This window comes from Bidens hawaiensis, unplaced genomic scaffold (assembly GCF_021521415.1).
Source record: "Bidens hawaiensis isolate Kalapana, Puna unplaced genomic scaffold, B.hawaiensis_p1.1 tig00062613_1, whole genome shotgun sequence".
Lineage (NCBI taxonomy): Eukaryota > Viridiplantae > Streptophyta > Magnoliopsida > Asterales > Asteraceae > Bidens > Bidens hawaiensis.
Window position 1 is genome coordinate 67715 of NW_027501246.1, and position 14967 is coordinate 82681.

Here is a 14967-nt window from a genome sequence, read left to right on the forward strand (position 1 = left end):
GTGTTTAGTTGTTGTCTCGTTGTTTGGTGAATCGATGTCCTCGTTGTTGCTTGGTATTCATTTGAGGCTTAAATTTTCATCCAAACAAGTTCTTCATTATTTAGTGGGGTCGACATTCCCACTGCAACCTCATCCTTGTGTGTTGCCGCTTCTAACACTAATTTCGCCTTTGAGTGAAAAAACATGTATTTGTTACGTCCATCTGAGTGTTCTTTCAAACAAATGCACATTTTCACTTATTCATGAGTAAGCCTTGTTCATCTTAAAGCGATAACCCTACCATTAACATCATCACCGTCGTCGTCGTCGTCGTACTCAGTAAACCCCACCAATAGCAAAGCTATGGTATGGTCCGGGGAGGGTAAGATGTAGAGAGCCTTACCCCTACCCCGTAGGAATAGAAAGGCTGCTTCTGGTGAGAACCACGGCTCAATAGTTGTTTTGCATCAAGCATTGGACATAAGACACATAACACTCAACCATCGGGACACCAACCGATTGATGCATGTACCCTTGTCTTTCAGCTATCAACGCCGCCACATGATGCTTGATTAACCTTCCACCACTTTTAACGTTATTTTCACGAGATTAGTAAAATAACGTAAAAATTAGTGTAATTTCATTTTTGCCCACCCGAGGGTTCACACATATATACATTATATGCGCACACCACAAGCAGGGCGTAACCCTACCACTAACAGAGAAAACAAATTCAGAAGCTAGTGTTGACGCTTGAACGGTTTTAATAAATCTTGGGTCATAGCGACAAGAGTTACAAGTTGAGATTACTTTCCTTTCCAAACCAAAAATATCAAGCTTTTCTAATTATTTGGAAGTTAGATTGTATAAAAAATATTTGTTCCAATATATCTTTTGAGATCTCTATTTGAGGTGTTACCTCGAGCCCGTTTAATGCCTTCACTCTTGAGGTATTTAATAAACATACTTATTTTAATGGCAAATCAACACACATTTAAACTTCTACTACGACTGCTACTTGAAGCTGCCTTATCCACTTATTGTCTTATTGATGTATGTGTAATGTCGAACTACATTTTGATTGATAAATATCAAATAATGACCATTTCACACCAAAACATAATATATACATTTTTAGCCCTAATGTTTAAAACCCCCCTAACACTCTTGGTCCATATTTTATATGTTGTTAAAGCTCATATCGACACAATGTCACCCCTATCATAGTTTATTTCAAACCTTAATACACGCTTATATATTCAATCCAAAATATTTGTTGATGCTACAAAAGTGCAAAAGACATTTGCTATAGTGAAAAATGCAATTACAAGTTGGTCTTTTAGGACGTCGACACAACTCTTTCACATAATAGAAAACGTAAACAGAAGGGGTCATTTGAGGGGTAGTTTAATAGACATACTAAAAATAAATAGATCAATTTAAGTAAAACTTACTTTTCTTATGAATTTAAATATATCTACTTATTACACCAAAACAAACAAACAAACAATCTAGTAGCACATCACTCATAGCAAAACAATTGGTGATGGGATAATTCAAAATCTTGGCCTATATAATCAACCTCCTTACTCAAGAACCTTTCTGGCAAAAATGAAATTGGGTTTTCCCATGGGTCTCTTGCAAATAGCCCATACATTCACAAAGATCTGGAGTATTGGCCGGTACAATATAGTTTCCGAGTTTGACCTCTGTCTCGGTTTTGTGAGTTTCCAATAGAGGACCTAGTGTGTGAAGTCACATTGTTTCCTTGATCACAGCATGCAAATATGGCAAACCAATAATTTTTGCTTCTTCAAGTTTCCCATCTTTCCCAATTATTTGATTGACTTCTTCACGGACTTTCAGTAGCACGTCGGGGTTAAGTAACAGTTCAGACATCGTCCATGTTTTTACGTTTGAATGGTACATACCCAAATATAAAGGTAAAAAAGTTAATTTAGTGTTTAAAGTTGTGTTAATTCCATTAAACTTCTTTTAATTTCTCCTTTTATGTTGAATTGTTTTTATTTTTAGATTGTTTTTTTATGTTCATTTATTTGTTTACTAGCTTAACCCGTGTATACACGAGTTGGGTAAACTATATTAACAAAAGAACAAAATAATGTGAAATAATTATACTAATTTGGTATTAGATGAATGAATATGAGTATGCATTATAACGTTGAATAAAATAAAATTTTCATAAAATAAAAAAAGAAAAAGAGAATCACATGGTAAATTTTCATTAATCTCTAAAAATTTCTTCATATACAACATTTATAGTTATCTTCTTCATCAAATATTAGAAGGTTGACTCCATTTTTAGTTAATCTAGAAAGTGTGACATAAATATCTAAAAATTGTCCTTGTATATAATGTTTAAAATTTATTTAATCAACTTTTCTTACTATTAACACATGATTATTACTAAAAACATAAATTATTTAGTACTAATAATAATTTTATATAGAGATTTATACTTTTAAGAAGAATAGTGTTTTAAAAAAAGATTGATACAACTCATACAGATACTTAAATAAACAATAAACAAAGTTTAAAATAAATACATTATTATATTATAAAGCAACATAAATTGAAAAAGTTTAAAATAAAGATAAGCAAACACCGAATACTAAGAGTTTAAAACAATGTTAATCCATAAAAACTAAAAAAAAATACTTTATAACATAAAAAACATTATCTTAAATATAAAAAACAGCTTCACTTTTTCAAAGTAACAAAACATCCCAAACAACATCAAACCATTATAGGTTTTGGATAGTAGCGGCCGGTAAGGGTGTTCATGGTTCGGTTCGAACCCGTGAAACCGCCTAAACCGGTCATCGGTTTGGTTTCACGGTTGGTTTATTCTCTTAAATTTCGGCCGGTCGGTTTCAAAAATTTCAAACCGTATTGAACGGTTTGGTGTACGGTTTATACCAAAAACCAACCGTAAAAAACCGGACCGTATAATTTGATTATATATAATCTTTTAAATACTTTATATGTTATACACACACATATTATTAGACATAACTAAATTATAATTGAATGATCTGTAAATGAAATACACTAATATCTTTCTACAATTTTTCTAAAATTAAAACCTAAAAACAATTTTCAATCCTAGAACCCAAGCTTGTTTTTCTACAAACTGGGGCATCATGCACTTTGATTAATTTGTGGATACCAAGTTTACCTTTTTAACAGTTTGTTTGGACAGCTTGTGTTTAACATCTTGTTAAGAACTGAAAATTTTTGAAAGCTTTACTAATATGTACCATATTTTATTTGGACATCTTGCGTAAAAGACTAACGGGCCCTAAACCGTGAAACCAAACCGGAACCAAACCGTTAGTAACGGTTTAGTTTGGTTTGGTTTAAAAATTGAACGGTTTGGTTTTGGTTTGCAAAAACCAAAAACCGTTACTAACGGTTCGGTTCACGGTTTGATATAAAAACCGCGAAAACCAGATCGCGAACACCCCTAGCGGCCGGCATATATTTTTGCTTCACTTTTTCAAAGCAACAAAACATCCCAAACAAATATAAAACCATTATAGGTTTTGGATAGTAGCGACCGTCAAGTATTTTGGTCATATTCACGTGTGTTTTTCCTTAAAGGTAATTATCTAGATTTGATGCGCATGAGCATGTAACATCGCATGACCGATAATGAAAATTACCGTTGTTGGATGGTTGTCCAAAACTTATAACATTTAAACATATGTTTTTTATGTGAAATAAACCAATTTTAATAAAAAAAAACATAGGATATAAGTTATAATTAGTTTATAAGCTTTTGAGCATGTTATTACTTATTATTACTATTATTATTATTATTATTATCTTTTTAGAATATAATAGAAGTTATAATTATAGTCAGAAAGTGAAAGAGTTTAGAAATCATAAATAGTTTTCAAGAATTAAAGTGTTAAATGTAGTTTATAGTATGAACTAAAAATAAGATTAAGTATAAAATTTAAAGCATTAACTTCAAATGGGGTAACGACGCAGCTTGTTGCCCGCTTGCCTTCTGTTTCAATGTAATAAAAAACTTAAGGAAAAAAAAAGTTATAACCTTGAAACAATCTGATATTAAGACTATTGTCTTGTATAAGTTATTACATCGTAAAAAAATAATGGAATGCTATATTAAAATGTTAAAACAAAATATTGTAAAAAAACTTCATTAAGAAGCATTTTTTTTTGTTAAAATTAGATAATACGAGAAAAAAGATATTAATAAACTCAGAAGCATAGGTGTTAAAATCATGAAAACTAATATTATTTTTTTATTTAATAATACTTACTATAATAAAGGTAGTTTAAGAAATAGTAATAATTTTTAATTTCAAATTTGAGAACTTGTAAATAAAAGAAAACAAATTAGAAAAAAAAATGAAAAAAAAAAATAAAAGTAAAACAAATTTTCTAGAGAATACATCTACTATTATAATAAAACAAACTTTGATGAGACAGGTGTCATCCACACACAATCCCCTCCTTTTATTTTCACTGTATTTTGGTTTGACACGTGGCTTCCTCTGAGTTGATTTAGCATTGGCTTCAACTGTTCCCTCCCTCCAACTAAACAGTTATCAAAACAGATTTCACTTTTCTTTACGATCCCGTGGTTCCATTCCACCACCGACTTCAACACATCGTCTGAGTTCCGACGGTTGACTACTCCGGCGGCACATCTTCCTCTGCTATTTTATTTTGCAAAGGTGCATACCCTAATTTTCTAAGTAGATCAAATCTAATTCTTAATTTGCATCTTCTTCATCGCGCTTGCTTATTCTCCATGGCTGTAGATCTCAATTTAGGGTTTTCTTTTTTAGGTTATGCTACCTTCGTTTGCAGACACCAACGCGGCCGAACAACCATCTTCCACCGCATTTACGTACGCCATCGATAAAGAAGGTATGTTCTCGGATTTTAATTGTTGAGCAGGTGCCTTTGTGCATTCTGATATTGTATTTTGGTGCCAGTTACTCCCATGTTAGCTTGTTTTGAACTTGCCACTCCTTGAAATTAATCAGACATTATCACAATTCACAAGGGATTAGAAGCCTTTCAATTCTGGTGAGTTACATACGAAATCTTTCAGTTTATAATTATTCAAATTTTATTCCTTGGAGTTCTTGAATATTTCTGATGATAATCAAATTACCTTATGGACTAATGGTAGTAAAATTAAATAAAAGTTTAAATTTCCAAGTTCAAAAATTTTATATTCAATATTGATAATTTCTTAAGCCAACAATACGCTTACAACACTTACATTTTTATCTTTATATTAATCAGAAACAATCATGTATCTTGTACTACAGTGGTAAAGAAGTCTCAAGGGCCGTCATCATCTCTAATACTATAGCTCCTTATGGTATGTGTTCTTTTCTCACTCTATATATATAGTTTTACACTTTATTTTCTTTAGCTAATGAATCTTTGTGCACTTGAAGCATTGTTGGATGAGAGGATCAAACCAAAAAGCATTTTAGATAAGAACATGACATGACGAACAAAAGAAGTCAATTCTGACTTACATTTAGTTGAGACAGAAATCAAACTTATTGCAAGAGAATCCTTGTGCAAAAGTTACATAACACAATATTAGTTTCTTTTTTTTAATTTATTTTGTTAATCAAATAATCACGGTAACATCTTTTTTATGCGTTAGGAATTAAAAAGGGAATATTCGGGTATTTTGTGAGCCTTTATTGTTTGATGATGCTACTGATGATGAACCTAAGGCGATTTCTATCCCTGCAACAACAGAAAATGTTTGTCGCGGTATTGAGGTATTGCAACATGGTCAATGTTGTAAAACTCCCGAGTAGGCAACCGAGTACTCCCCGATTACTCCCCGCCTAGATCGAGTACTCCCCGCCTCGGCCAAGTACTCCGTAGGTATTTTTCGAGTAATCCCCGACTATACCCGAGTACTCGCGACTCCCTAGTCGATCGCCTAGGACCGCCTAACGACTTTTACAACCATGAACATGGTGGTACTATAAAAAATTATGATTTGTGTAGAGTTGACTTTTTCACCATACTTTTTTATTCTTATGTTTTTACTTTCCTTTTTTTCTTTTGTGAAAAGGCAAAAAACGTGCTTTTATATTAGATAAGGTATTTGTGTTGAATCATTACAAGAAGAGGTGTTTGTTGAGGTCTCTCAGCTTGCTTATACAGAGTGCTTTAGCTGGTTATTGTTGTTTGTCTTTAAGGATTTTTAGCATATTTAATTTGAGATGTAACATAACCCAACTCATGTGTCTTAAGTAGATGTTGATTTGGGTAGATTTTGGGGTCAAACCAAACAAAAAACTGGTTTCTTAGTTTTTGAAAACCGTTTGGTTTCGTTTTTTTCGTTGCTTGATTTGGGTTCAGTTTTACCATTGGGTCTCAAAAACTTTTTAGTTGAAAAAAAATTGGCCTGAAATAAATGAATTTGGGCCTAAATCTTTTTAACGTATTCTGACATAGGTCATTTTTTATTTGAATTCACCAGTTGTAAAGGTGCTAACCTGAGTGTGTCCATTACTCATGTTGTTTGAACCCGCCCACCAAACTGTTATATTTATTAGTAAGTGTGTTGACTTTACTTGAGACCACAACCCGATATCATCAGCATTATTATAATGAAATATTAATGTTAAGTAATTTGGATATTGTAAGGTGGCAAAAGGGTTCAAAATCTATTGCTAATTAACTTTAAAATGATCTCATGTACCGTAGGGGCCAGACACAAAAAAGATATTTAAGTAGTGGTTGAAACAATTGGAAAAGTAAGACATAAAAACCTTGCGGGTATGAATTCGTTAACATGGAAATTTGGAACATTGGTTGCATGGAGATGTGGACCTATCATCCCTTTAACATGGGACATTCCAATGGGGATTGCAACCGGGACTGCAAAAGGGTCCGCTCTTCATTTTCATTTCAAGGTTAATTTTGAAGTCTTTTGACTTTTATCTAAATTCATTTGTAAGTTTGTTGACTTTATTTTTGAATTGTTAAATCCCTTTTGTTACTTTTTAATAAGTTGAAGGTTTTGATTATGTAGAACAATGTAAAGGGACTTATATATAGATTCAAAGAAAGTCCACATGTGTCACACCCCGACCAATGAAGGCGGAAACATCGAGGCGCGACATGATTGCTCATTGCACAATGACACTATAAAGTTACAATATTTAAACAACTCATTTAAATCCATATCATCATAAATAACACAATAATTGTTCATACAAAATGCCAAATAGATAAATAAACAAATAACTTGTTCTTTTATTTTCTAATATCCTAAAGCCAAGATAATAAGTTTCTTCAAGTAATCCAATCAAGCTAACATCAAACCTGTAACATTGCATAAAATAGAGTTTGTCAACACGAAGGTTGGTGAGCAATTTTCATAGTTTTGGACAATAAGTATATAGTATGAAATCCACAACTAGTATATGAAAACAATAAATAATAGCAACAATTTAGATAATAAAACCGTCAATAAGAATACATTGACGACAATAATGAAATCGTCAATAAGAATACATTGACGACACCTTTCTATATGGGGATGCCATATATACTTGGAATTAACGTATGATCATACTTTGATGAGGCTACCCGCCTTAGCATTCAAGAGGCTACCCGGCTTAGCATTCAAGAATTTGCACATAATCATGTAAAGCATATAACACCAAATCGAGCATTTATTTAAGTAAACATATACAATACATGTTGTGGTTTAAGACTCAAGTATAAATCAGTTGAATTTGAATAAGTATGCAATGCCACCCCCAAAATGAAAGATGGAAAACGGGGGATGAAAAAGTACTCACATTAACAAGTAACTTGAAAGATGGTGTCGTGAATAATCGGAGAGATCGGTTTAACGAGCAAGACCTATATTAAACGGGTCTTGTGTTAGTAGGTAGTCTTGGAAGGGTTTAAAATAAAATACATGACAAATAAAGTAAATAAATAAAGTTTAGGATTTAAAATGTAGATATTTGAGAAATTAAAGAAACGAGTTTTGTAAAATAAGTTTACTCGAAACCGGGTCTCGGTATTCTATTCATTAGTTTTTTTTCTTTTTTTTACTCAACCTATGTTAAGTAATAATGTGGGTTAAAATGCGATATTGCAAAACCCTTGGTTATAAGAATACCCAAAACGAGGTTTAAACGAGTGTTTGGGTTTGTCGGTTCGAGACTTGATAATTGACCAAGCTCACAGTTAACTTCCCAAAATAATAAATGTTATGAGATAACTCAATAAAATCAAAATAGACTTAACCAAGTATGTAGTTCTATTGTGAAGAACCTTAACGTTCGTTAAGCGAGTATACGACCTTATCGGTTCGAACTTGTTATAAGATCAAGTTGGTTACCGACATGCCAAGTATGTTTAGAAACTAACTAAAATTGATTTAAAATATAATCTTGAAGAAAAATATGAGTTTTAGTGGCTAAAAACACACTTGTGTGTCTTAAGCGAGTGAACTCGGTTTAGTTCGGTTTTTGGTTCGGTCCTTGACTCGGAATAAGACCGAGGATGGTTACCACATACCCAATTACCATGGAACTTGTAAAATAACTTATAAATAATAATACTCAAGTTTTACATTCAAAAAGTTAACAATAACGCTTTTAAACAAAAGTTCGGTTTTTGGTTCGGTTCTCAACTCGGGATGAAACCGAGGCTAGTCACCACATACCCAATACCATGGAACTTGACAAATATGAACAATAAACCAAAATATGTAGAAGTTAATCAAGTATAACAAGTTATATGGTTAGATTTGTTAAATATATAAACAAGGACTACAAAGTCCTCCATGTAACCTTGCCTTACTAGCCCGACATTTCAACCGGCCGAGACCGGAGAAATGAAAGACCGAAGGTAAACAAGGAGTGTATATTATATATATATGTTGTAACATCAAGCTTTAAGTGTTGAGAAGTTAGTTAAAATGAAATATTAGCTTATGAAGAACAACCTTAGAATTCAAGAATTTGAGAGAGAAATGAAGAAATGAGCAAGCACAAATGAAAAAGATGGGTGTGTATATATAGAGTAAGTTGAATGGGTCTTTCATAAAGGGTGTTTCATGAAAATGGGTTGGTTATAGACCCAAGAAGCACAAACTACAAATGGGTCATTCAAGTCTCCATTTTGGTAGTTTTAGTCCCTGGAGTTCGTTTTGAGCGTTTTCGGGGAATTTTAAGAACCGAAAAGGGTGTTTTTTTTATCCAACAACTATAAAACAAATATTTAACATACAATTCATCATTTTGATAATATCGAAAGGTTCGGGATACAAAACGGGTCGGGTTTACATTAAGAATACAAGTATAAAATAACCCGAAATTGACAAATGTCACAACATGGTTTTAAACAATTTCCATGTCAAGAATTGTTTTATAATATAAATCTTACGGACAAAGTGTTTCATATGTTATTTTAACATGGTTTTATTGCATTAGCTTGGCATATTTGTATGAAGGATTGGAACCAAAAGTGATCCACTGCAATATTAATTAAGCAATATTCGCACAAGTTATTAGGACTTGAAAAAAACCACATCACCACACGAGTAATGGACACTTTTGGGTTCTTCACAAATCTTATTCTGAAAATATTTTTTGCATTAAATACCATTGTTTTTGTCGGCGTGTTTTGTTTGACATTTAATTCACAAAAGGTATTAACACAAATATAATAGTTGGTCTTTTAATAAAAAGTTGACAACAAATTTGGATGGAGATATTGGGTTGGACTTTAACTGTTACAAAAATATAATTGTTGGGACTAAAAAGTCAAAGTTAACTAATTAACTTTAATGGTCATTTGGGTCAAACTACGAGGACTAAAACTATAATTAACTTTATGTTTTATGTTAGATCGAGATCTTGGACAGGTCTTGATTGGGGCATGGGTTGAACTATTGGGGAAGATGCAGGCGTTAGCCCGTTTGTTGGGCCATTCGCGTAAGATATGGATGCATTTTAGCTTAGAAAGAAAAATAATTTCTTATATTTAGACTTAAAATGAATTGGGTTTTTTAATATTAATCCAATGAAGATATATTGTATTGCGTATGTGATTATCGCAAATATTTGTAAATTGTTTTTAGATGTTATAGATGCAATTAACAGCATGCGGTCAATTGAACAACGATAACAATTTTTCCTCCACATTATCAAACGTTTTTCATTTATATATGCTAACTTTTAATTAATTACATGTTATTCGATCATCTTATTCCATAATGTACCTATGTCACTGCATGCTAAACATAATTAATGATGTTAAATCAAGATTTTATGTACTTAACCCCGTGTAGTACACGGGTTTATAACCTATTTAATTATAATATTTCAATCTAAATTTGTCAAGTATTTATTACTTTAAAAACCAATTAAAGTGGTTAAATGATGTTTTGCCAAGTGGCACAAAAATAGGCCAAATAGGTGCCACTTGGCACAACAACATTTTTGTTTATTAGTTGGTACTAGCTTTTTGAACCCGTGTATTACACGGGATTTGTCAAATAATAAAAATAAATAAGGTTTGTTATTTGAAAGAAATGAACAAAATTAAAGTTAAAAGGGAAATAAAATACATAGAATAAACAATAAAAAGTCTAGAATCTCAAATTTACAAATCGAAAAAATCTATTTATATACAACATTTGTCAAAATTGATTTGACCCATTACCTATGAATATCGATGGTGAATGAGATGAGAGATTAGAGAATTAAAAAGAAAATTATAACCCATTTGTTAAAATTGTTTTTACCTATGACCCATGAATAGGTAGGATAAATATGATGAAAATTTGGAGAATTAAAAATGAAAATTATAACTCATTTGCCAAAAATTATTTTAAGCAAAACCTATGGATAGCTAGGATGATGTGATGAGAGATTAGAGAATTAGAATGGAAATTATAACCCATTATTCAAAATGGTTTTGCCCCATAACCCATGGATATGTCATGGATGAATGAGATGAGAGATTAGACCAAGAATGAATATGGGATTGCCACATCATACTCATTATTTTCTTTTATTAGTATTAGATTAGATAAGGATACTTACTATAATAAGGTAGTTTAAGAAATAGTAATAAGTTTTAATTTCAAATTTGAGAACTTGTAAATAAAAGAAAACAAATTAGAAAAAAAAAATAAAAGAAAAACAAATTTTCTAGAGATACATTAATTATAATATTTCAATCTAAATTTATCAAGTTTTTATTACTTTAAAAACCAATTAAAGTGGTTAAATGATGTTTTGCTAAGTGGCACAAAAATAGACCAAATAGGTACCACTTTACACAACAACATTTTTGTTTATTAGTATAAGGATATTAGGAGCTATGGACATAAATTTAGAACTACGGTCTACGACCCATTTTAACCAACTCATATTTTACCTCCTAAACAAAAATTTATGTATTCACCATTGTTTATTAATTTGATGGATCATTTATAGTGGACAAAAAACTAAGAATATTAAAAATTATAATAAATACATTCAAACTTGTTTGAATTTTTTTATTTGAGATACCCTAGTATTATATGTATGATGCAGCACAAGTGGGAAAAATCTTGATGTTGTTTTACAAAGGGGTCGTGGCAACCTTATTACCAACGACGGCATCTTAGTGGGATGTCCTGGATAAGCCAATAAGCCATCGTTGACAATAGCGACAACCCATTGTGAAACACGACAAGATATTTTTTTTCTTAATTCTTAGTGTTTGCACGATGCATGGATCTGCTATGTCATGATGAATTTGTTGCATCAAAATAATCGAATATGTTCCAAAAGATCAAATCTGTTGCCTTATATTGAAATCCGTTTTACCAAATATATATATATATATAATTGACAGGCCCGGATTAATTTGTAATTTCAAGAAATCATGACTATTTTGATAAATTATGAATCAGAATAATATATTTGTGATTATCTCTAAAGAAATTTTCAAACTTGTTACAAATGTTTTTTTAAAGACAATTTTTTTTCTAACAACTCAAACTTAACCTTTGTGTTTTTAAAAGACTTTATCTTTGTCACCGGACCAGCACTAGTCCCACAACTAAATTATGTTTGTAATACGAATTTTCTTATCTTAAACTTATTGAAAAATGAATGTCTATATGTAGGTCTACAATCTTTTTACCAAATTATACTAGCAGTACTTCTACAACATATTTATATAAACTTATGGGAAGGTTATCCCGTCCTTCGCATATACGTACTTTATAGTTCATAATCCAGCCATAACAACATTTAGAAAATTAAATTAGCAATTCCATGGTAAGTTGGCGAAATGAACTTTTAAAACTCGTGCAATATTCCTATTGAAGTGTCCTTATTCCAAGATTTTGCACCAAAACTTTCAAGTTGTGGGTCCCATTTGGGTGCACTATTGATTGTAGCTCGATTATCATGGTTTAGATCCAGGGATTTTACTGGAACCAACCTACCTATCTTATGGGATATATGTACTGTTTGTATACATTTAACTTTCTCTAAACCCTACTAATAGCATTGCTATTGGTGGAATCTCTATTAGGTTTGATCGATTGATTGTAACTCGAGAATAGAGGTAAAATAAAGACTCCACCCAAGAAACAAGAGTCGGTTTGCGAGTAACATCATCTAAATTCGACAATTGAGCATACAATTCATTTAGGCTGTACACTACGTCATCGCCACGTAGGAAACGGGGCTTCGATGCCCTTCTCCATAACGCCCCGCCGTGGTTTAAAGCCTCTTTACCGCCTCATTACACACACACACATATATATATACGCATGTGTGTGTGAGAAAGTGAGGCCGTCTCCCCTTGAGCGCCTGTGTTTAAAGCCTCTTTACCCCCCCCCCCCCCCCCCCCCCGCGGCGGTGTTAACCAAGCCCCCTTTACCGCCCCATAACGACCCGTCTTAGTACCATGTTTTGACCATCTTCTGGCAGTTTCACACTTTCACAACCAACTCTGCCAACAGTTTCATCAACGTTGGCATTATCTATTTATCTGAACTCATTTGACCACAAAAGTCAAATCTAAAGTCATCTTGTTTTCTTGACAACAAAAGTCTAAAAAACACTAAAAAAGTGTAATTTCTGGTCTGGTGGCTTACATAAAGTGATCAACATCTGCACATGGTTGGAAAGTTACATCAAATGAACAAATGAAAAACAAAGACTATTCCTTTTGCTCTCCACCATCATTATCATCTTCATAAATCGGGCTAGCAAGTAACGCCTTCAAAGTACTCAAGTCCTCATGATCAGTGGTCGAGACCAGCTCCAACATCACGGGAAAGCTAACGTCGCTCAAAGTCTTAAACGCGTTGGCCAAATCACCCTCAGCATCAGCTTTATAATACTCATGATCTTCAATCCGCTTCCCAGCCTGTTGAAGTTTTATGCCGTCCCTCATACCATCTTGACGACCAACAAAATCCGCCGATGCTGCCAACTCAGCAATAGCATTCCTGAATTCCACGCTTCCACAAATTACCTCAAATGATCGAGGAATCCCTTTGGTTATCAGCCAGCGTCTCTCTTCCTTCAAGCGGGCCAGATCCGCCTCACGCTGCTTCAACTGCTCTTCTTTCTCCTCCAATGCCTTTTGGGACACATTAAGTTTGTTGGTCAAATTCTGTTCTTTAACCTTATAATGGTCTACAAGCTTCTCCATATTATTAACATACGCCACATGCTCATTTCGCTCTGCCACCATCATATCGACCCAAGCAGAACGTCCAACTCCCTTTACAGCAGCGAGAGGTAAAAGATTATCAGGCTTCACAATATCTGCTTTCACGACCTCCCGATCACCTAAAACGATTAGATAGTGTACAAAGCACATATAAATATATAAGAAAGAAAATAAACTGGACAAAGCGCTCACCCGCCAATGCTGCTAGCTTGATTTTTCTCTTCTCCTTGAAGTCTTGCATCATGTCCGACACTTTCCTCTTTTTATGTTCAGACGACTTTGAACGAAAAGCCAGCTCCCTTTTGCTTGTATCAGGAGAGCCTGCAGAAGAGTCCTTAGTAGCACCCACCTTTCGTTCACCTGGTTTTTTAGCGCCAATAAGCACACCTCCCGCAACCATAGGCCCTTCAACATCTCCCTTACCCACATCCTTCTCTTCATGTTCTATTCCGCGCACTGACTTCCCAGCCGCACCAGTGCCAATGCCACTCGCGACTTGTCTAGTTTGCTTTGACAAAGAGGAACAAGATTTCTCAGATTCATCAAGTTCAGAAATAAAATGCACAAAAACAGACCCGCGCCCAGCTGAGCCATCACCCGCCTTCGACTTTGTGAAAGCAAAAAAACTTCTTAGGGCTGTAAGCGAACCGGACATCCGTTTATGCTCGTCCGTTTAATAAACGAATCGGACACGGACAAAATTTTTTTGTTCGGTAAGCTTAACGGACGAACACGGACAAAGGCCGCGCTTGTTTAATAGTGTTGTGTGTTGAAAGTTTGTGGATTTTGAACACCAAAACATTATTTTGATGTAATTATTTGTTTGGTTACTATGCTAAGTTTTAAGTAATTTTGGATATCATGTGGTGTAATGTTCATTTGTGTTTATGTTAAGTATTTTGATATGCTTATGTTTGTTTGTCCATTAACGTTCATCAGTGTCCATTAGTGTTTGTTGTCATTAGTGTCCGTTAGCATCCGTTTACAATACTAACAAACGGACACAGACAAACTCAATTCCTTAATGAACAGACACGAACACGAATTTTTGTTTGTAGGGTGTTCGTGAACCGTCCGTTTGTCTGACAAAAGCTTAACAGACGAACACGGACACGGTCTTGTCTGGTTTGGTTCGGTCCGCTTACAACCCTAGTTGATTTGGACAAAAATAAATTGTATATGGGTTCATTTGGGTCATCTAAAAATCAATTAAGGGATCCATCTGGGTTTCCTTAA